This window comes from Bos mutus, chromosome 15 (assembly GCF_027580195.1).
Source record: "Bos mutus isolate GX-2022 chromosome 15, NWIPB_WYAK_1.1, whole genome shotgun sequence".
NCBI lineage: Eukaryota > Metazoa > Chordata > Mammalia > Artiodactyla > Bovidae > Bos > Bos mutus.
Window position 1 is genome coordinate 24,237,138 of NC_091631.1, and position 24,065 is coordinate 24,261,202.

Sequence of the window (24,065 nt, forward strand, 5' to 3'; positions counted from 1 at the left end):
ACACACACACATACAAAGCTATACAAAGTATAGCTTTTAAAACTCCATCATTAAGCATAAAAAGTCCAAGGAATGTTTGGAACTGGTACACTGGAGCCAGAAAGGTTTATCACATTCTAAAAAAGAATCTTTGGCATTAATGGAGAAACCAGAACCAATTGTAAAGCATAATTACTGCACAAACAGGCAGTATGTGTGAAGCTATGATCATTCCTTTAATCTCTCATACCAGAAAAAACCTAGACAATGTGTCTGTTGTTTAAATTCCCACGCACACTACTCCCATATCCTGCTAAAACATTGCTTTGTTTATACATACATTTATATAAAACTCAAGCAAACACCCAAGCTCAACTTCTTGGAAATATGGTTTGAGTTCTTAAAGTTGATTCAGCGTTTTGGCTTCTCATGCAGGTTGAAAAATAAAGGTGGGTCACAGAACTAGTTTTAGGGCTTCGATTTCAACAACAAAATGGTCTCATGCAAATAGATGGTTACTTCTTATTTCCAAACAATAACTACCACTTCAAGAAGCTATGTCATATACTCTCTTTAGGAAGGAAAGTCCCTATTTTTTACATTTTTGAAACTAATTTCCCAACAGTCACATTAAGTGTCTTAAATGTCTTCCTAACCAATGAAGATTTCTCGAACACTGACAATTTTTTTGATGACGTATGACAGAATTGCACATCAAAAATAATCACAATCATGATAGCTAAAGCCAATGGACATTTATTGTGTTCCGAGCACCTTGCTAATCTTTTATGATCATAGCTCACAGAATTCATTCAACACCTCCTCTAGGTAGATGCTTTTACCTTACTTATCTTACTGCTGTTATTTGCTAAGTTGTGTCCAACTGTTTTGTAACCCCATAGACGGTAGCCCACCACATTCCTCTGTCCATGGGATTTTCCAGGCAAGAATACTGACGTGGGTTTCCATTTCTTTTTCCAGGGGATCTTCCTAATCCAGGGATTGAACCCATGTCTCCTGCAATGGTGGCGGATTCTTTACCAGTGAGCCACCAGGAAGCCCCATACTCAACTTAGTGGTGATTTTTGTCTGTATCAATGACATTAAAAACACCATGACCCAGCTCTTCAGTTTTTAGAGAAAACATCTTTTCTTGAGAATTCATAATTATCATGCTTTAATTATCAATTCCTATGAATTTTCATAAAACAGCTTCATTTCTTCAGTGTGTAGTTTTAGACCAATATTATAAGCTTGGAATTTCACTATTCTGTTTGCTGGGCTCACAGAGATCAGTAGGGTATTTTTCCTATCCTCAGGACTCCTTGTATAGAAGGTAAAAACATAAGCAAAAATTATGGCATAATAATGTAGTGACAGAAATATGTGCAAGATGTAGAGATGGCAGGGAGGAAGAAATGGGGAAGAAGGATGCAAGCATCAAAGAATAGCAGCTGAATGAGCTTATATACAAATTGGAAATTAAAAGAAAAAAAGGTAGGCAGGTGAGGAAAAGAGGAAAGACATCCCACATGTACAATGTGGACAAAGGCATAAAGGCATGGAGCCACTTGGTATATTTAACAAACAAGAATCTACCATAGAATGTATTATTGGCAGTCAAGTCTGAAGGGGAAGGAAAGTAAAAGAAGGTAGGTCTGACTGTGAAGGGCTAAGGAAGCAATGCTAAGGGGGTTAGACTTTATTTCATAGATAATCAACTTGTGTAAGTTTTAAATGGTTCCAAGACAACAGGCTTATGTTTTAGAAAATTTATTTCAATTGTCACTGTGCAGACACTATTGACACCATGTATAAAATAGGTAACTAATGAGAACATAGTATCCAGTACAGGGAACTCTACTTAATGCTCTGTAGTGACCTGAATGGGAAGCAAGTCCAAAAGGGAGGGGATATGTGTATATGTGTGGCTGATTCATTTTACTGTACAGTAGAAACACAATTGTAAAGCAACTATATTGCAATAAGAATTAATTTAAAAAAATAGTCACCGTGTAAACATTGAGTCTTTAGAAGTCAGACTTGGGTAGTATAAAAGGAAAAGTAAGGGAAGATTTGAGAGATATTTGGGGGTCAGAATCAGCAGAATGTGTCTGATGTGAAAGTCAAGAAAAGAATTTAGGGTGACTGGGATTTCAGAGCTGGCAGAAGTATCACTTAGCACTTCTGTAGTACAAGTAGCAATCCCCTTGTGCTCCAGGATAACAGAGGATTAAACACAGAAGGTTACTTCTGTCCTCTAGAAGGAGTCCAGAGGTGGATGGTTTATGCTGGTATGGCTCCACGGGGTCAGTAGGGACCTACGCCCCTACCTTTCCACTCTATTCTCTTGCTACATAGCTTCCAACCTCAAAGTCACCTCTTGTTCCAAGATGGATGCTGGCCTCCAGTCATCATTATGCCCATGTTTCAAGACTGAAGATGGAGAAAAGACCAAAGCACAGAGATAAACCCCTACGTTGGTTTCCTTCAAGAAGTTTTTCTGGAAATGCCAGACAACACTTGTACATCATGGGTCATCACTTAGTCACATGGCTCTGTTTAAATGCTAGGAAGACTGAGAAATAAGTCATTCTGAGCAGTATAGTACCAGATAAAAACGGGGCTTTTACTTACAAGGGAGGAAGAGAGGAAGTGTGGTTCTGGGCTTGACACCTGGTGTATGGCATATGGTTCATGAGGCTTGGCAAAAGATGATGCCACAAGGAGAAAAACCAGAAAAAAAAAAAAACCTTTGCAGGGTATTAAATAAACAGAGGAAGAGGATCCAATGAGAAGGAATGATTGGGAGGCAGAAACAGAATTAGGAGAAATGACATAAAAGAAGCCAAAGAAGAGAGAATGATCAGAGAATGATCAGAAGTGCCAGCTATTACACATTGGTTAAGTAAGATCATAAATCAAAATGTCTACTGGATTTGGTAGGTGGAGGTCATCATTTAGTTGATTTGCGAAAGATCAATTTTACTGGAGATGTCCTGAGTCCATCGGCATGTCAGAATAGACATTCTGAAACTGAAATAGCTAAAATTCAAGACTGAAAATTTTCAAAAGAAACTGCTGAACTGACATGAAACTGGGGGGAACCTACAAGCACCTGAAACAACATGAAAGGAGGAACTCTGGCTGATAAACCTGCCCCAATTCTGGCTTTTGTCTTGAGGTTTTCTGAACCTTGGTGATACCAGGGTTTCTGTTTTGATGGCTGCATGGGATGTGGGGCATAGGGCAGGACATCTAGGTCCTGCCCATGCAGCATTCCCAGAAGAAACATGTGTAGATGTAGACACCAAAGGCGAAAACTCTGTGTGAGTGAGCAAAAGATGAATCTTGCCATGTACAAAGAGGTATTTTCTTTCTTCTCTCAACAGTTGCATTGAGTGGAAGTGGATAATACCACCCTGAGAATTTGTGAGTACATACCTGTTTGCACAACTCGAAGAAGTTAATTTTAAAATAGTCCTTAACTTGTAGTGTTTTCCAAGTTGCTCACAAAAGCAATGTAACTCCTTTCTGAAGGAAATCAGCCCTAAATCAACTCCCAAAGTTCTAGGGAAAATTTGCAGCTCACAGTTACAAGTCAGAAAATACATAAGGACACCAATTCAAGACTTTTGCTTCTGGTCAAGATGGAGTAACGGGGGCCTGAGATAGTCTCCCATCTGAATAACTGAAAAAAAAAAAATAGGAAAAAAAAAAGAAACAACAGTTTTCCAGACTTTGGAATTAGTCAGTGAAAGACAGTGATCTCCAGTAGATGGGAAACAAGCTAGCTAAGCCCTGTGTTTGCTTCAATTACTGCCAGAAAACAATGCCCGGCCTAGGTACATGGATGTGAACCCAGGGTGAGGGCAGTGGTTGGCTTGGGGTGAGGAGGTAGAACTGGAGGTCTGGGGAGGTCAAGGTGACGGACATCACATGGCAGCATACTAGAGGGGGGGGTGGTTAGTCGCTCAGTCACGTCCAACTCTTCGCAACTCTTCGGACCATAGCCCACCAGGCTCCTCTGGGATTTTCCAGGCAAGAATACAGCAGTGGGTTGCCATTTCCTTCAGGGGATCTTCACGACCCAGGGATCAAACCTGCATCTCCTGTGTTGCAGGAGGATTCTTTACCCACTGAGCCATCAGGGAAGCCCAGAAGAGGGGAGAGCTGTGCAGAAGGAGGACTCTGGAGGTCTGCAGAGAGTCCTCCTAAAGTTTTCAGATAAGTACTGATTAGTGCATGCCTGTGAGCAAACTAACTGATGCTGGGGAAAGAGCCACCTACAATGATTAGGGGATACAGTCCCCAAGGCTCACCTAGTGCTGATAATACTTCCTGATTCCACCAGAGTCCAAGCCTTGTAATCCTAGCCATCTGGGAAGGTACTCAGAAGAGTTTTGCCTCTGTAAAACTGGACACAAAAATGGGCACAATTAGAAAACTTGGACACAATTAGTCCAAGAATGAATGCTTTTGTAGTCTCACAAAGCAAAACTCAAAAGCAAGACCAACAGAATCAAATAGTTTCCAAGTAACTTATTATAATTGCACCCCAGAAGAAGACTAAGGAAGATTTAATAGTCAAAACCTGGAAATAAATCAATGTCCATCATTGTATAATAAATAAGTGTGGTGTATCATACAATGGAACACTCCTCAGTAATAAAAGGAGAATACATTATAGATGTACACTGTGGATGCGTCACAATATACCGAGCGAATGGAGCCAGACCCAAAAGAATACACACAGTACAATTTCATTTATGCAAACTTCTAGGAAATGCAAGCTAATCATTACTGACAAAAATAAGTGGTTGTTTGGAGATAGGGGTGTGAATTGGCAGGGAAGATTTTTTTTTATAATTTATTTTTTAAATTTGTGGTTGCATCGGGTCTTCATTGCTGCCCAAGGGCTACTCTGTAGTTGCAGGGCACAGGCTTCTCTTGTTGCAGAGCACAGGCTCGCGGCCTGTGGGCTTCAGTAGCTGCAGCGCATGGGCTCTAGAGCACAGGTTCAGTAGTTGTGGCGTACAGGCTTTGTTGCTCCATGGCATGTGAGATCTTCCTGGACCAGGGGTCCAACCCATGTCCCCTGCACTGGCAGGTGGCTTCTTATCCACTGTGCCACCAGGGAAGCCTGGCAGGGAAGTTTTGAGGGAGGATTCACAAAGATTCAGAAGAAAATCTGGGGGTGGAGGTAATGGATGTGTTCACCATTTTGATTGTGATGATGCTTCACAGATGTATACAGTGGACCCTTGAACTTGAACCTGCATGGATCCATTTGTTTTTCCAACAGTAAATTCTATAGTACTGCACCAATGCATGATTGGTTAAATCCACAGATGAGGAACCATGGACATGGAGAGTCAACTATAAGTTATTGGTGTTTTTCAACTGAGTGGAAGGTCAGCACCTGAACCCCTGTGCTGTTCAGGGTCAACTTATACATATGTCAAAATCGATCAAATTGTACATCTTAAATATGTGCAGTTTAGTTGATCTCAACTATGCTTCAGTAGTATCTTAAGATAAAACACACACACACACACACACGGAAAAGATGAGCCACAAATAAGGATCATCAGACATGACAGCTGAAATAATAACTCTTACTACAGAAAGAAACAATTTGATAAGGGCAACTACAAAAACATTAAAGCAAAAGCATTTTATGATGGAATGTTAAAAGTATTTCCTTAAGATTAGGAAGAAAACCGAGGTTGACTAGCACCTGAATCCGCTGCATATCCAGGCCAGTAGGGAAAATAGGAAAAAGAAATAACGATTACAAAGACTAGAAAGAAAAAGGATCGTTACTGATTTTAAATAATTCTAAAAGTTTCTACAGAAATCATTTTACTTAATGAGAGTAAGGCAAAGTGGCTGAATATGGTGTCAATATAGGAAAGCCAGATACATTTCTAATTACTCAGCAGTGATCAGTTAGTTGCCTTTTTATAATGTCAACATAAAGTATACACTTCTAAGGAATATAAACCCTTTCATGGAGGAAATGGTAAAACACTATCGAATATCATTAAAGACAACCTATGTGAAGGGAGAGATATACCATAATCTTGAATAGAAAAACTCAGAGCTGTAAAGTTGCCAGGTTACTCCAGATTTATTGGTAGATTCAATATAATTCCAATCAAAATCCAAATGGGTTTTATGAGAAAGCTGAAACAGCAAGTCGAAAATGATGTGGAAGAGAAACAAGTTCCAAAATAGATTAGAAACTTATAAAGAAAAAGATGTGGCAGGGCTTGCCTTACCAGATTTAGGACTAAAGCTCTAATGATCAAGATACTGTATAAACAGATCCGTGGGTCAGAATAGACTCTAGAAACAAACCAATCATGCATGCAAGTTTGATTCTTGATGAAATCATTGCAGACTGCTGAGTAAAAGATCAACAATTCAATGCATGTCGATGGTACAATTCATGAAGATTAAGAAATTAAAATGGGTTCACTGCCTTGTACCATGCTGAAAATCAGCTTTTAGTGATAAAAGACTTAACTGTGAATAGAATGTTTAGAAGCCTATGTAATTTTATACAATTTCTTGATACAGAAGGAAATCTTAAGACATTAAAAATGCAGATCATAAAGGAAAAGATTGATAGATTCAAGTATATCACATAACTTTGGTTCAACAAAAAACACACATTAAAGAAAGTCAAAAGACGAGCCATGGAGTGGGAGATGATATTGTGAACTCATCTCCAACAAATGATCAGCACCTCAAAAATATAGGGACTATATACGGTATAGGTATCCTAATAGATACACTCTAAAACATCTACTTCTGTTTCATTGACTACACTAAAGCCTTTGACTGTGTGGATCACAACAAACTGTGGAAAATTCTTAAAGAGATGGAAATACCAGACCACTCTACCTATCTCCTGAGACTTCTGTATATAGGTCAAGAAGCAACAGTTAGAACTGGACATGCAACAGACTGGTTCCAAATTGGGAAAGGAGTACGTCAAGGCTGTATATTGTCACCCTGCTTATTTGACATCAATGGGAAATACTGGGCTGGATGAAGCACACGCTGGAATCAAGATTGTGGGAGAACTATCAATAATCTCAGATATGCAGATGATACCACCCTTATGGCAGACAGCAAAGAGGAACTAAAGAGCCTCTTGATGAAGGTGAAAGAGGAGAGTGAAAAAGCTGGCTTAAAACTCAACATTCAAAAAACTAAGATCGTGGCTTCCAGTCCCATCTCTTCATGACAAATAGATGAGGAAACAATGGAAACAATGACAGACTATTTTCTTGGGCTCCAAAATGACTGCAGCTGGTGACTGCACCCATAAAATTAAAAGACGCTTGCTCCTTGGAAGAAAAGCTATGAACAACTTAGACAGCATATTAAAAAGCAGAGACATTACTTTGCCAACAAAGGTCCATCTAGTCAAAGCTATAGTTTTTCCAACAGTCATGTATGGATGTGAGAGTTGAACCATAAAGAAGGCTGAATGGAGAAGAATTGATGCTTTTAAACTGTGGTGTTGTAGAAGACTCTTGTGAGTCCCTTGGACTGCAAGGAAATTAACCCTGGATATTCATTGGAAGGACTGATGCTGAAGCTACAATATTTTGGCCACCAGATGAGAAGAGTTGACTCATTAGAAAAGACCCTGATGCCGGGAAAGATTGAAGGCAGGAGGAAAAGGGGATGCCAGAGGACAAGATGGTTGGATGGCATCACCGACTCAATGGACATGAGTTTGAGCAAGCTCCAGGAGCCTGTGAAGGACAGTGAAGCCTGGTGTGCTGCAGTCCATGGGGTGGCAAAGAGTCAGACATGACTGAGCGACTGAATGACAACAAAAAATCCTAATAGAAAAGTCACCAAAATATATAAACTGGCATTTCATGGAAGAAGAAACACAAATTGTCAACTGGTATAGGAAAATATGCTGTGTCTCATTAGTTATCTTGGAAATGCAAAATAAAACCACAATGAGCTACCATGAAGTTAGAAAACATTTTTTAAAAATACACTTGTCACCAAATTAGGAAGGGCAGGGAACAATGTAATTTACATGTCCTACTGGTCTATAAACTGAGAAAGTGCCATTGGAACATGGTTTATCATTACATAGGAAAGTTGAAACCTGTACATGCTTTGCAACCCAGCAGTTACTCCTAGGTGTATGTCATAATGCAGTTTTAATTTTTCTTGATCAAGCTCAGATCACATTGGTGGGTGAACCAGTTCTTTTAAAACAAACAAACAAAAAGAAACCTAGAGAATATGACAGAATTAAACAGAACAGAATAGAAATAATCAGAATGCGTTGCTGATAGGTTATGGATCGTTTTGTGGATTTCTTGGATTGCTCATAGTAGGGATTTTTATTCCATTAATTATTTCAGGGTATGTTATAAAATGTCTTTTTTAGGAGTCATGTTAAAATTTTTTGAAAGCCACTAAAAAGATACTTAATATGTGATAGGACGCACATATTAATATTAATTAAAATATTATTAAAATTAAAATATTAATAAAAATAATATTAATTGTGCTTATAATAACACAATAAAAACAATATCTGAAAACAGCTCAGATACCCAACAACAGAGATGCAATAAACTGTAGATTAGGCATGTAATGGAATATTCCTCAGAAATAAAAATGAAGGAACCTTGAAGATTAGTCATGAAATAAATAAGAAGCAAAAATAAATAGCTATCACTATGCACACCAAAATGGGTAAATCTCAACAGAATATTGAATACAAGAAGTGAGTCACAGAATATAAATTAGTATGGTTCTATTTACATAAAATTTAAACCTAAGCAAAACTTAAGTAATACGTTGCTTAAGTCTACATACATACACACACAGGTAGGCATTAAAACCATAAAAAGAAAAGCCAGAGCGGACTCTTGAATGGCAGAGAGAGATAATGGAGACACAGCACATGTTTGAAGGTACTAGGTACTCTGTTAACCCGAGTGATAAAGCACACACATTCTTGTATTTTACTGTTTAACCTGAAGAGATACGCTTATGTGCTTCTGAACACATGCTGCACTTCACAAATTAGAATAATTTAGATATTAGCAAAAGTGAAGGTAATCTGTGGGTAAGATCCTTGAGGCAATGCATTGGGATGGGCTTCGGCACACAAGTGGGCAGAAAGAAGGGCGACTCCTCCTCTGGGAGCAAAGCAGGAAGAAGCAAGGATGAGAGCGGACAGTGTGATCTCAGGGGTGTGTGTGGAGTGGGAAGGTCCGAGGAGATGCTTGATGGAATTCAAGTCTGATGGACCCTTTTTAAGAAAGTAGGAGGTGGGGGAGCCTTCTGGGAATGAAAGGGGAGGTTTGTGTAGAAGGGCTGGGGAGGGCAGTGAAGGCTTAGGATGGTCTTGCACAAAGTGGAGCAGCTATGCAACTGATGACACTTGAAGGCAATTTTCTTGAGTACAAAGGTAGAGTCATTTTTAAGACTGTAATAGTTATGAGTTTGTTTTAATGCAAAGGTTTTTTCATTTTAATAGTTTTGCTTTTGTTTTAATGCATATTAATAACAAGCAATTAGCACAGCAAACCTAATATTTTATGGATATTACATATAGAAGTGCTGATTAAAAACTGTGACACCTTTTCTAGAAGGGTTAAGGTGGGAAGCTGTTATTATTGCTTAGGTTTGTCTGTAGCCCAGTCTAGCCTGTGGGTGTAGGTCCCAGAATAGAGAACAGAATTTTCCTAAGAGCAGCCAAGTATCTGGAGCCTGAGGTTGCCTGTGTGGAGTGTTCTAGGGAATGTCTCAGGACACCAGAGGCCACTGATTCATTAGGGAGGGAAATGAGCAGTTTCCCAGAGGGACTGACTCAATGAGGACCACTCATGTATTCATTCAATAACTATCTGCTGAGTGTGTATGAGGTTGGGGCCATGTTGGATGTTGGGAATATGATCAATAGAGACATGGTCTCCACCCTCCTGGAGCTTAAGTGGAAAGACTTAAGTGAACACGAAAACCATCACTGTTCATTCAGCCTTCTCCAAAGTCATTAGAAATGCCAGGATGAAAAGAGTTAATAATTTGGAGGCAGTACTGGTTTTTGTTCACTGACAAAAGCTCTTCATGTATTTACCATGTTGCTTGTTTAGACTCTCCACAGAGCCAGCCGGTAAGACTGTGGTATGCTCTTATATTAAAAAAAAAAATGCTTTCAAATTGCTACTTTCCTAGAAACATCTCAGTTTGCCACTAATCCCAGGCATGCCTGTGGGAATGTTAGAATGCATTGATGGCAGCATCCGCAGGCTTTTCCTTAAATGTTAGCAAATTTTTTTCAATCCTCTTAAATACTCTGAACAGTGCTGAAGTGATAACTGGATGAGCATGGAAAACAATGAAGGGAAAGAGTCAAGAACGTCAAAGTTCATACTCCTTGAGTTCTCGATAGCTCAAGATTATACCCAGGTAATGTCGATGGCTTCTTAACATGGGGTCCTTGGGGTCCTAGAAGGTCAGTGGATACCCTTCAGGGTGGTCCAGAGATTTCTTGATGTTGTATGGAAAAATGTGTAGGTATGGGCCCATAGCTCACATCAGGTTCTCAAAGGATCCAGGCAGTCTAGAATCACTGCTATAAATCCCTGAAAGTGTTTCCGTGAGTGCTTTCTAGGAGAATATTCATGTATAAGTTTACACAATTATTCCAGAACGCGAGGAGAGCAGCAGAACCCAGGAAACTGGAATTGGAGCCCAAGTCCTCTTATTATCAGCCAAGGACCTTGTACAAGTCTTGAGCCTCAGTTTACTTATCTATTAAACGGGGGGAAAGAACATGTATAGTTCCTCCCATTTCTTGGCAAATGATGAGATGCATGTATAAACTGCCATAGAAACTTCCAGGTGAAATCAAGAGCAAGCAAGAGGCTTTAGAGAAACGTTTATTCTCCCCCACCTGTAGACGGTGTTGAGTTCTTGGTCACTAGAGGGAGCTTTAGGATTCAGGGGAAAGAAAAACCAGTGATGTGTCTCCAGGAAAGCCTGAGACCTCTATGAGGAATTCTTCCAAAAGCTTTTGCCCTTTATAAATAGCCACTTAGATTTTTCCTTTTCTTTTTAAAAATGCAGATAAATGCCTATAAAAGCAAATGTGACCAGGGCTTATGGTGACATATTTTTCTTTCTACTTTTAAGATTTTTTTTTGAGGTGGACCTTTTAAGTTTTATTGGATTTGTTACAATATTGCTTTTATTTTATGTTTTGCTTTTTTGGCCAAGAGGCATGTGGGGTCTTAGCTCCCCGACGAGGGACTGAACCCACACCCCCTGCATTGGTCGGCGAAGTCTTAACCAGCAGACTGCCAGGAAGTCCCTACTCAACATTAAAGATTCTTCCTTCTGACTTCTTCTTTTGTAAATTAAGTTTTTACATAAACACAGAGGTTTTCCACAATCAATTGGAAAGTTTTTTTTAAAAAAAAAGGTAGAAAACTTTCAAAAGGGCCATAGGAAGAAAGTGCTTTTCCCTGAGCAGCAAAGTGACTCATTGTACATTCTGTGCCATGTGGCGGTGGCTGGTTGAGGATTTTGTACAGGCAGGATGGGGAAGTGCATTGTCTAACTTTGGCAGCACTGAGAACTCTGACTCTGGATTTCCTGATGGTACTCCTTGCAGTTCTTAATTGCGCTTTTCTCCAGGCTGGGGCTAGAGAGAGAGAGGACTCATACTCATTTAAGGAATTTGAGTGTTGGCCACCAGAAAACCTAGGATGGCTTGAAGGAGGAGGTACGATAGAGGGAAAGACACGGACCTTACATCTTAAGGGAATCAGAATTTCATTGACTCACTGTGTTTGCGGGACAATTTTTGTTCCCTTTTAGGACCTCAGTTTCTCTCTCTGCTTCTGACCATTCCCACACATACACACCCATGGTCAGCCGGTCTTTCTTCATCACCGTGACCAGACTCAGACCCTAGTTCACAAAAATCAAAGTTTTGCAGGAGCGTGAAACTCTGAGACTTACCTAATTTTTAATCGAGATTTCTTTGGAGAAAGTAGAGTCTTGATATTTCTCTTTCTTAGCAGTTCTTTGGGTTGTATTTCAGTCTCACAGCAAAACAGATGCCTGCAGAAAATGATGAACACCATATACACTTGCAGGGAGCCATCTAAAGACTGATTTACTAATATCCATGAGCAAACCTGGCCAATCAAATTGTCAAGGACTGGTCTACTACATCCTCTGGATTCTGAGATGTACTCCTACAAATTCTGACTTCCCCAACTTTACATTTTAAAAACGGGGGCATGTCTGTGACTTACATAAGGAGTATTCATCATTCCTCCTGAAAAACTTCTGTTAGACCTAAAGGCTGCAACCTGTGGCCTTTTGGAATTGAGGAAGGGTTCTAGGAAACACTTTACTTTTGTTTTGTATACTTCTATTACCTGAAGGCTTAAAAAGCTCCCCTTTGCTGGCACACCCAAGCTCTCACTGTGACTCTTGACATCTCAGGGGTAACCCTCGCCAGAAGACATTCCTCTCTGCTGACTGGGAGGCAGGAGACTGCAGGTTATAAAGGATGAAGCCCTGTTATAGGCTCATTCATTGCAGAATGAATGAGAAACAGCTGCCTTTCCTTTTTGAAGCCCATGTTGGAGGTTTTTCTATCCTTTCCACTGAAGTCTAATAACAAGCTGAGACTAATCAGCTGATTTGGGTCAGAACAAACCAGTTTCTGCCAGCCCACTTCAAGCACAACTGTACCATGTTAGCAGTGTAGGAAATTTGCTATAACAATATAAGTGACTTGATCAATTATTCCATTAATGATTACAAGAGGAGTAATTTTCTCCCTTTTTTGTTTTCCAGAGGCCACTGTTTCTTCTTAAAGCTTTCAGATAGTGAAGGTCAGAAAGTGGGCAACAGAATCACTGTTTCCTAGTTGCATGAGAACGTGTTAAGTCCCTTCAGTCATGTCTGACTCTGTGCAACCCCATGGACTGTAGTCTGCCAGGCTCCTCTGTCCATGGGATTCTCCAGCCAAGAATACTGGGGTGGGTTGCTGTGCCCTCCTCCAGGGGATCTTCCCCACCCAGGGATTGAACGCACGTCTCTTATGTCTACCTGCACTGGCAGGCGGGTTCTTTACCACTAGCGCCACCTGGGAAACTGCTGTTCCTTAGTTGAGGGCTTCTCAAATTTCACAAATCACCTGGACTGTGGTGCAAGGCAGATTCTGATTCAGCAGACCTGGAGATGGGGATGAAGGTGGGAGAAGCTGGTGATACCAAGACTGCTGGTCTGTGGACCATGCTGAGTAACAAGGCCCTAGTTAACTTTTATCTCTAGCTCCTGTTTCAAGCTGATGCATCTTAGGAGGAGTAAGAATGCTTTTTCTACTCCTTAGACACTGTCAGAAATAAAGAATGAATAAGTAATGATTTCAACCCCCCTGAGAAATCATGAGGTCACAGATTCCATCTTCTGACTTAAAACTTAAGTTTGGAAAGCCACAACTTGGAATTCTAATTTCTTGCAAAGTCAAATACTGACAATAGATTCGTAGTGTGCACAAACACAGAAGACAGAATCCAAGCAGATCTGATTTTTCTCACGAGATGGCAAAGCTCCTGTTTATCTGAGGTTATTATTATTTTTTTATTGGCAAGCATTAGGCTCTGTACTTCATTTAAGTAAGAATCTGGTGGGCACTGCCTGAGAGTTTGTAGACTAATTTCTCTGACTATGAATCAAATGTGTACTTCATCTTTATCCTCACTACCAGGAGTCCAGTCTAATTATTGCTTCTGCAGAGGAATGAATTTTCTTCAGGTGGGAAGGAATTTCAGGTTTGTCTTGAATATTCCCTGGAGAGCTCCTTTTAGGAATTACTGTCCTGAGTTTTTAGACCTTCAGTCTGGATCTGCTAACAGTTCCACAATTTCTCCTTTCTTGGTTAAACTGTAAGTTTGTTGTAACTGGAGGCCACACCTTCTATTTTATAGAGCTGGGACATTTAAATTCGTTGATTCCATTTTCCACTTTAAAATCTGAATTTCTACAAGCCAGCCTCTGCTTGAGACACATTTGTTGATGGAAATCATAATACTTTGTAGCCTGACTTTGAACATTTCTTACTGTTAAGATGCCTCTGCTGGTATTGGATCAAGTCACCTCCAAATAGCTTTTACCTACTAACCCAGTTTTACTCACTGGGAATAATTCCTTTGTCTTGAATAGAATATGAACACAATACATATTGTTGGGCAGCTGAATTGTTCAGGCCGGGGGCTTGGTAGTTCTCTTTTCCTGTGGTAGTTCTTCCTGCAGAAGAGTAGCCTCCAGCTCCTGACTTGAGGAATAAACTTGGGGCGAGGTCCAGAGATTGGATGGGCTGCGGTATACCGGGGCACTGCTTATCAGGACTTTAGTTCATTTCACTACAGGGGCTTAAGATTTCCTGCATTTCTTTCTTAAATGCAGCCTGACTTAAGCCTGAAATGAAATACAGGATGAGGATTCATGTTTACTCATGAATTTTTACACAATCAGATCATTCGATAGGAATCTTAGAAATGGCTCCAGTTTCCAAAATATTTATCTTTTCTTGAGTTCTCACCTAAAGCAAAGTTTTTATCTTGGCCAAGTTGGACTCCAGTCTTCCCTTCCAAGTGCCCTTTCAGCACCTTTCTACCCTTTTAATTGTATGGTCCACAGGTGACTTAATCTCCTAAGTTTCCCCTTTACAGTATTTTCTGTGCCTTGAGCCATTCATTACCTCTTTCTGGCCCTTTTCCCTCATCGAAATTTGCCTGTCCTCTCTCTCAGCAGCCAGCTCTATCCAATGCGACCCTGGCCATTAATTAATGAGTTTTGGTCCCCTTAAGAACTCCTTTATAATGTGTAAAATAGCTCTTGCTTTATCTGCCTGCCTCAGCTTCACATTTTTTGAATATTTATTTATTTGGCTGTCTTGGGTCTTGGTTGCGGCACATGGGCTCTGTAGTTGCGGTACACGGGCTTAGTTGCCCTGTGGCTTGTAGGATCTTAGTTCTCTGACCAGAGATTGTATTGGAAGGCAGATTCTTAACCACTGGACCACAGGAAAGTCCTCATAATTTCTTAATCTAGTCACACGTATGTCTTAAAAAGGCCCTTAGGTGGTGGTTCTTTAGTGGGGAGGGATAGGCATCAGGATAAGACCATGGATGAGAAACTATTTTGGTCTGTGGGCTCTGAACTGCAAATTCACTTCGTGTGAATTCGTGCAGATTCACAAAATCGTCCATGTCCTCTTTATATGGAACTGGTTCTGTTTTCCTTAAATAATAATAACAATAGCTTTTATTGCATGGGATGATTAATTATAGTTACTATGTTTCAACTACTGTGCCTATTGTTGGCACAAGTACTGTGCCAACTGTTGTTGTTGTTCAATCACCAAGTCATGCCTGACTCTTTGCAACCCCATGAACTGTGGCACGCCAGGCTTCCCTGTCCTTCACTATCTCCCTCAGTTTGCTCAAACTCATGTTCGTTGAGTCAGTGATACCATCCAACCATATCATCCTCTGTCTCTCCTCTTCTCCTCTTGCCCTCAATCATTCCCAGCATCAGGGTCTTTTCCAATGAGTGTGCTCTTTGCATCAGGTGGTCAAAGTACTGGAGCTTCTGCTTCAGCATCAGTTCCTTCCAATGAATATTCAGGGTTGATTTCTTTTAGAATGGACTGGTTTGATCTCCTTTCTGTCCAAGGGACTCTCAAGAATCTTCTCCAGTTCAAAGAATTGATACTTTGGAATTGTAGTGCTGGAGAAGACTGTGCCTATGGCCTAACGGATTTCTTATTTAAATGTTTGTAACAACCCTGCGATGTAGGAAGAATTCTTTTCATCATTCTGTTGATGAGCAGACTGGAGTTCAGAGAGGTTAGGTGGTTTGCCTCACCTCACACAGCAACTACACGGTGGCAGAGATAGGGTTCAAAGCAAGGTCTGTCTGACCAAGGTCTATGCTGTTAACCGTGCAGCTTTCTTTTCTCTGCTCAACCAACAGAGCAGAAACTTAAGATCAGGGAGCTTCCTCAGACAAGCCTGCTGTGCTCACCTTAACTGTAACCTTTCTGCTTCACCTGAGTGTGAAAAAACTACCACTTTGCTCATCCCTATCTTCTCAGCTCTCACCCCTTGTTTTCCTATGCTGAGAAAAGCTGCTTCTGGCTTCTGCGTGCGCAAGAGTAATAAGTATTTGTTATTTAATTACAAGGATTTATGATGGAATGAGAGGAGGGATACTAACACATCCCATCTGGGGCCAATTAAGAAGAACTGAGTTCCTGAGTATATGTGGTTTTTCTTTTCTTTTTTTTTTTTCCAGAAAAGGAACGGTTCCAGCCAGGCGTTGGCGCACGAAGCGTGGCATGGTTTAATAGAAGTCGGGTGACTGAGACATCTTGATGCGATTTCTGAGAAAACCAGACGGTTCATCACCTTTAATAAGTGGGAAACCTTTAATGAGTGGGAAGCAAAGTTGCCTGCAGGGTCAGCCATGGGCAGGTGGATTTATACCTGTGCCTGGGTTTGTTCCATTTTTTTAAAGAAGGGCATTCGCGTGAAAGTTGCCTTTTGGAACAGAGAGAATACAAAGATGCCAAAACGCTGCTTTCAGGATAAATGCATCAGTTTGCAAAAACTCCCAGGGTTTCCTGGAGTGGCCACCCACAGAGGAAGCACCATCTGGTTGTCATGCTGTCACAATAGGGGAGAGCACTCCTTGGGCACAGGGCAAAACAGAATGTTCCTCAGAACTGGATGGAAGACACGTAGGAAGAACTGAAGCCAGGAGGCCGCAGACCACCCCAGGCCTGGGAAAACACTGCACTGAGTAAGGTCATAGACTCTAGGTACATCCACACTTCTCTTGCGACACCTTAGCAATTTTGAAACAGACTTAACATATAAATCAGAAAAATATGCATCTCTAGAGAGATTGTTGAATGTTTTCAGGACATGAGGAGAATCAATTTTTTTAAAGAATAATAAACATCTACATCTTTGGAAATATATTTAGCTAAAATATAAATATATATACATTTCCCTGAAAGATAATTTTCATTCATTCATTCATTCACTCATCAAATGTTTACCAAGTGTCTCCTATGTGCCAGGACCTGTGCTATGTGCTTGAGATACAAAAAAGAGCAGGTGACTGTCTCAACAGACAGGAGGATCATAGACCAATAGGAAAGGCTCATAAAAATAAAATAACTGTAGTTTGCATGCTTACAGGAACCCCAGAAAGGTTACTGAACTACCCTGCAGGCAATCACGGAAACCTCCTGGAGGAGGTGTCACCTGAATTGGGTCTTGCAGTGCAGTCAAGAGTTATCCTCCAGAAACCTGTATTTGCATCATATTCCTTTGCCGTTCTAACAAGGGAAGGAATGAAAAGGTTAAGCAGATGTTGTGTTGGGGTAAGAAGATAAAGGGGTATTAAGTAAAGAATAGCAATTTCAACATTCAAATTGGAACGTTGGAGGAAGAGTGCAGGCCATGGCAGGCTCTGGCTTCAGATGACTAAAACTGGGACCTTTACCACATCAGTGTGTGGACCCGAGCAGATTGCTTAGCATCTTCAGGTCCAGTAGCTCGTAAGGTTTCTAGGTTCAATGAAAGAACGTGTGTAAAGCATTTGTTCAGGCCCTGGCTTATTTAAATCTGTAGCCAGCCAGGCTCCTCTGTCCATGGAATTCTCTAGGCAAGAATACTGGAGTGGGTAGCCATTCCTATCTCCAGGGGATCTTCCTGACCTAGGGATCAGACGTGTATCTCTTGCATTGGCAGGCACGTTCATTACCACTGAGCCACCATGAAAGCCCTATTTAAATGTTAATAAATGTCAATTCAATGAAAGAATTCTGTTGCTATCATCAGAAGTATTCTTTCACTGTTTAACCTTCTGAGCTCTCTGAAGCTCCTGTTTCTAGTTTTTGCCTCCAGGGAAAAACAGAGGGACAGGGAAAACATAAAGAGAAAAAAAATTAGGGTGTGATAGTAATTATTGTCCTCTTTTTTGGAGGTGATAGACTAAAAAGATCCTCCAAATGAGAGGAATACAGTTCTCTTTTCTCTATCCTATCAGAAATCCTGCTTTCAGCCTACTGATCTTAGAAAGGCAAAAGTGTTATGGACACAGAGTTATAAAATATAATTAAGGCAACTTCTAGTTCTGCTGGCACTAGTAAATAACCTAACATCCTCCCAATGGAAAACTCTTAAAAGTACTAGTTACAGTAAATAAAGTCCTAAGGGGGAGAAGTGGGCGGGGCTGTGAAAACCAAAGGAGAAAGATTATGGGCTGATGCTGTGGCTACATGTAGGGATGTAGGGATGGGAGAGGAGCCCATGGTGAGCCTGCCTGAGCTGAAGAACTGGAACTAATTCCCTTTCCTAAAGCTGAAACTGCCAAAGAGTTTTACTGTCACTCAAGGGAACTAGAGAAAAATCAACCCTTAGTACAGAAAAATGACAAGGAAGAGAGGCCTGTTGCACATGGATTTAGAACTTGAATTTATCAATATGAATGGTCCTGGATGTGCCTGCCACACCTGCCCAGCTGAGACATCATTATATGACGTGACCTCAAGGCAGTGATACCCCAGGCAGTGGTAATTTCAGAAGCAACCACTTTGAAAAATAGATTTTAAGACAAAATGCGTTATTAAAGAAGTTAACTTTATTTCAAACATAAATAATTCACCTCTTGTTTGCACATAATTTAATGCAGAAATCGATTGATTTATAAAGGAAAACTTGAAAATCCGTAGGTTTTAGGTTTATAAAAACATCTCTCAGTAATTGATAGATTTAAAGTCAGAAACTAGTAAAGATATTGAAGGTTTGAACAACTGCTATGTTGCTTCAGTTGTGTCCAACTCTGTGCAACTCTATGGACTGTAGCCTGTTAGGCTCCTCCGTCCATGGGATTCTCCAGCCAAGAATACTGGGGTGGGTTGCTGTGACCTCCTCCAGGGGATCTTCCTGACCCAGGGATCAAACCCTCAACTCTTAACGTTTAGCTACACTGGCAGGCGGGTTCTTTACCACTAGCACCACCTGGGAAGCTGCTGTTCCCTAGTCGAGGGCTTCTCAAATTTCAAGGTCCATACAAATCATCTGGACCGTGTTACAAGGCAGATTCTGATTCTGATCCTGATCCAGCGATCGAACCTGTGTTTCTTATGTCTCCTGCATTGGCAGGCAGGATCTTTACCACTAGCACCACACATATACAACCCCAGAACCAATGGTTTTCTAGCCCACAAAGGAAATCTCATCAAATACCAAAGACTTAGTATCATATAGGATATATTCTCTGACCATTCTCCAATAAGGTATAAACTTGAAAAATAAAGGATACTCGGAACTACTCTATACATTTGAAAATCAGAAAGAGAGAAGGAAAAATACTTCTGTTGACTGTGGTAGAGTCAGATTAGTGTAAATTATGCCACAATAATGCACAGACCTAAAATATCTCAAGATCTTAAAGCAATGGAGGTTTACTTCCCATTTATGGTACATTTCTCGTGTAAGTCAGCTGGGAGCTCTGTTCCCCATTTTCCTCACTCTGAGACCCAAGCTGATTGAGCTTCTGCCACCTGGCATGGAATCAGTTGCTGTAGTGGAGGGGAGAGTATGTGGCTGTTAAAATTTTCTGCCCCAAAATGACACCCATTACTTCCACTCATCTTATGTTGGCCAAAGGACCTCCATTGCCATGGCTGACTTTGGGATAGGGACCTGACCAAAGAGGAGAGCTGGACATGTCAGTAACCAGCACTAATGATTTCACAAAGAGGAAATAATCATGACAATGAGGAACATTTACACCTAAAAAACTGAAAATGTAACCATATGAAAGCTTGTGGGATGTAGCTAAAGCTGTATTTAGAGTAAAATGTATAACCTGAAAGGATCATATTAGAAAAAGAGACTAACAATGAAGAAGCTAAGCATCCATTCAAGAAAATACCTTCTGCCAAGAATAATGGGAAAAAAGTAATAAAGAGGAAATGTATTGATGAAAGTCACAGAAAATAAAACAATACAGAGAACTTAAACTCTATCTTATTGTGTTCCTCCAAAGCAAGCTCTGAGTTGAAGATGAGCGTGTCCTTGATTTACTATGGAAATGCACCCAGAGAAGAACGTGAGGGAGCAGTGAAAATCAGTCAGGGGAAAAGAAGCTAAACAAGGGTGCAGTCTCAGTCCAGGTTCCACAGAAAACAGCTTCAGCCTTATCCCACGGTGGGCTTCAGAAGTATGAATTATGCTCCAGAGCCACTTTTCTTGGTTGGGGGCGAGGGTGGGGTTGTGCTTCCATATTCCCACAGCTGTCAGTTATTGACTAAGGGTTAACTGGAGTGGATTTGGGATCCCAGACACTTTGGTTGCTCTGCATAGTTGGGCAGAGTGGCTCCAGCAGCCTGAGGACAGTCCTCTGAGGAAGAGTTTTAGCTGCTGGTCTGGTGGCTCAGATGGTAAAGAATACGCCTGCAATGTAGGAGACTCAGGTTCTATCCCTGGGTCAGGAAGATCTCCTGGAGAAGGAAATGGCAATGGCAACCCACTCCAGTATTCTTGCCTGGAGGATTCCTTGGACAGAAGCACCTGGTGGGCTATAGTCTATGGGGTTGCAAAGAGTCAAACATGACTGAGCAACTAAACACAGCACATTGGAAGCAAAACCACCCTGAATCTAGAAGAGGGGTTAAAGGACCCTACTGAATCTGGGTAGAGCACAGTGTTCAGTCCAGCTGATGCTTTGAAATAAAAACTAATTTAGCAAAACTTAAAAAAAAATTCACCAACAATATTAGAAATGAAAAAGGAGTTATAACTACAGATATCATAAAGATAAAAGAGGATATCATACCCATAAATTTGAAAAGACAGAAATTTCAAATAGAAAAATATGACATCAAATTTCAAATAGAAAATGACATAAAAACTATCTCAAGGAAAAATGGAAACAGGAGTACAAACTTCACGAGTAAAGAAATGGAACTAGTCATTCAAAGTTAACCCGCTAACCCTCCATAAGACCAGATGAGTTGGACTAATCATTCAAGGAACAGATAATTGCAGACTGATAATAATTTTATCAAAGAATAGAAGGAAAGGGAACATTTTCCAACTCAAACAGAGTATAAGAAAAGAAGATTATAAACCAGCTACATTTACAAATATTTTGTTGGTCAAAAAGTTCACTTGGGCTTTCCCATAACTTATGGAAAACCCAAATGAAATTTTTGGCCAGTTCAATAAATGTGCTTATAAGCAGAATAGTTGAATATTAATAAACCTATTAAAATAAAAGTGGATTTATCATAGGAATGCAAAGATGAGTTGATATTAAAAAGATGAAAGGAGAAAAGTATCAACAGGGTTTGATAAAATTCAATACCTGTCCATAATTAAAAACTTAGGAAAATAGAAGGAAACTTGCTCAATTAATAAGGGCATGTACTAAAGATCTACAGCAAACATTTTTTAAGGATGACATGTTAAAATCTTTTGCTTTAAAATCAGGGATAAGACAAAGACTCTTTCTGTTAATCAAGATAGAAAGGCAACAGAAGTGGAGAAACATACCTTGTTCATTGATGTGATAACTCAGTATCAAGAAGATATCAATTCCCCCAAATTAACTTGCAAATTATAGCAAAAACCTCAATAGAGTTTTTCCTGGAACTTAAGTCATCCTAAAATTGATATAAGTTTTGGTATAAAAAAAATAGACAAGATTGGTGAGGAGGGTGTTGGAATTCTTCTGTCGGATATAAACATGCTGTAAAGCTGTAGCAATTAAGATTGTGTAGTGTCATGATAGGAATAAACGGAACAAAGCCCAGAAGCCAACCCGCACTGATAGGTAAGCCTGACATATGAAGAATGTGACATTATTGGTGTGGAAATGATGGTGGTACTAGGAATAAGTGTTACTAGGAAAATTGGTTATCCTTTTGGGAAAAATATATTTGTTTCCTACCCCACATGTTCCAAAGTAAATTCATGATAAATTATAAGCCTAAATATGAAAATTGAACACTGGAACTTTGTAGAAGAAAATACAGGAGAAGTGTTTTTTATTTGGGGGATTTTTAAAATTCTTGAACAATGCTTTGATTTTTTTATTTCCTAGCAAGAGAAAGAACAGATGAAAAGACTGATAAATATGATTCCATTAAAATAAAAATGTCAATAGAATTTCTGGCAGTTAATAGCAATCCCTATTTGTGAGGATTAAATATATTAACATGAAAAGTAATTACATTTGAACATACATCACTACAAAATATTTGTATTGTTTCTTTTATAGGGTGTTTTCCCCATGATAATTACAATAAAGCTAGCTTTACCATGTATTTTTTTCTCTTTAAGACACATCTGGATATGTAGCAAATGATGTAACTAAAGGAAGAGAATATTACCCCAAAACTACCTGAAAATGTGTATTTCATTTTTAGGCAAGCTTGGCAATTGTTTTAATCTCTTCCATGGGAACCAGTCTTCATTTGCATGAACTCTGTAGCTTGTGGTCTTTTCTTGGTAATGTTAACATGGAGCAAATTCCTCTGGGTAACTTGCTTTGTGTGCCCAGAATACAACTACTAAGAATGTAACTGTTGGCAGTCCTTTAGTGGGTCTGAGACTGCTTTACTACTGGGGCCTGAACTGGTTAATGTGGGATCCAGGAGCCTTCTGTGTATTCACTTTGACCCCGAGTCATCATTTTATGTTCCCATCTGGGCCCTTCCACATTTATCTCTTGCAGGCTGCTGAAATCAACAAGTGAACTTGCATTCCTGCTTCTATGTTAGACTGCACCAAAATATTGCCATAATCAGAAAAGAAACATTTGTAGAAGCTCTGGGAGTCTTAGATATTAATCATTTGACAGATAAAAATCAGGAGATTCTGGGCTTGTGTTGATTCCAGAGGTGAAGGGTGGTCTTTTAAAAAAAAAACAAAACAGTCATTCCTCAAAAGGATATTATTTCTGGCCCCTTGGCCGAGTCCAAGTTTCAAAAGGCAATCTTGCTAAACCCAAGTTCTTCTGCATTACAAATAAACTAGCATTACCATGCACCCCATAAGCAGCAGCAAGAGCTGTTTTTGCTTCAACCCATAGCACAGTTCAGAAGGTCAGACGTGACCACAGTATCTCCTGTTATTTCAGGGCTCACATGTGTTTGCCTTGGCGCCATTTCCCTGGCATTCGGTTTCGTTATTTTTCCATGGGTTTGGCTTGCAGAAATCAAAGAAGCATATTTTTGAAAATAAGTGAAGTTCGGACAGATGAAGTATTCTGAACTGGTGGTGACTGGACCCAGTGGGAGGCAATACATGCCTCCCTGTTCACATCCAGTAGCATGGTCCTGACCCTGAATATGGCAAATGCGAGTGATGATGAAGGTGGAGGCTGCCGCACTCCTCAGGGCTGGCCAGAGCCGCCGCCTCACTCCCCAGCCAGACTCCAGTGATGCTCAGCTGTCTCCCTTCAGGGTACCTGGAGGCTGGAGCTAAATACTCAGGAGAGTGGAGGGTCACCCTCAGTGAACCATTGTCCATTTTAGCCTCAGTGATAGCTGATTGTTGTTAGTGGGAAGATAATGAGATTGGCCCATTGCTTTGACTTGTTTTTGTCGCTGCTGGGAGCTCTCTGCAGAATGTGTCTGCGAAACAGACACTCCTGCTGTATAAAACACAATTAAGATCACGTCTATGGGGTTAAACTGATAGCAGAGTCTTCAGGGCCTGTAGCTACCATAGAGTAGAAGATGTAGTAGGTGGGGTGGGGATGGCTGGAGCCTGGGTAGTACAGTGGCTCCCAAGCTTGTTTGCCCACTGAGGTCACTTGGAAAGTTTCAAAAACTATGCATTCATGTGTTCTAGCTCAAGTGTGTGTGTATGCTCAGTTGTGCTGGACTGACCCCATGGGCCGTAGCCCACCAGGCTCCTCTGTCCATGGGATTTCCCAGGTGAAAATGCTGGAGTGGGGTGCCATTTCCTCCTCCA

At 40.4% G+C, this 24,065-nt stretch overlaps 1 long non-coding RNA gene across 1 annotated transcript; it reads right to left on the reverse strand.

The window, feature by feature from the left end:
• Positions 1 to 4,301: 4,301 nt before the first annotated feature.
• Positions 4,302 to 12,523, reverse strand: LOC138990971 (uncharacterized). The gene is made up of 3 exons (XR_011466993.1): positions 12,429 to 12,523; positions 12,004 to 12,105; positions 4,302 to 4,396 (listed from the first exon to the last, which is right to left on the reverse strand). It is a non-coding gene; the product is annotated as an uncharacterized lncRNA (long non-coding RNA).
• Between the last annotated feature and the right edge of the window lie 11,542 nt (positions 12,524 to 24,065).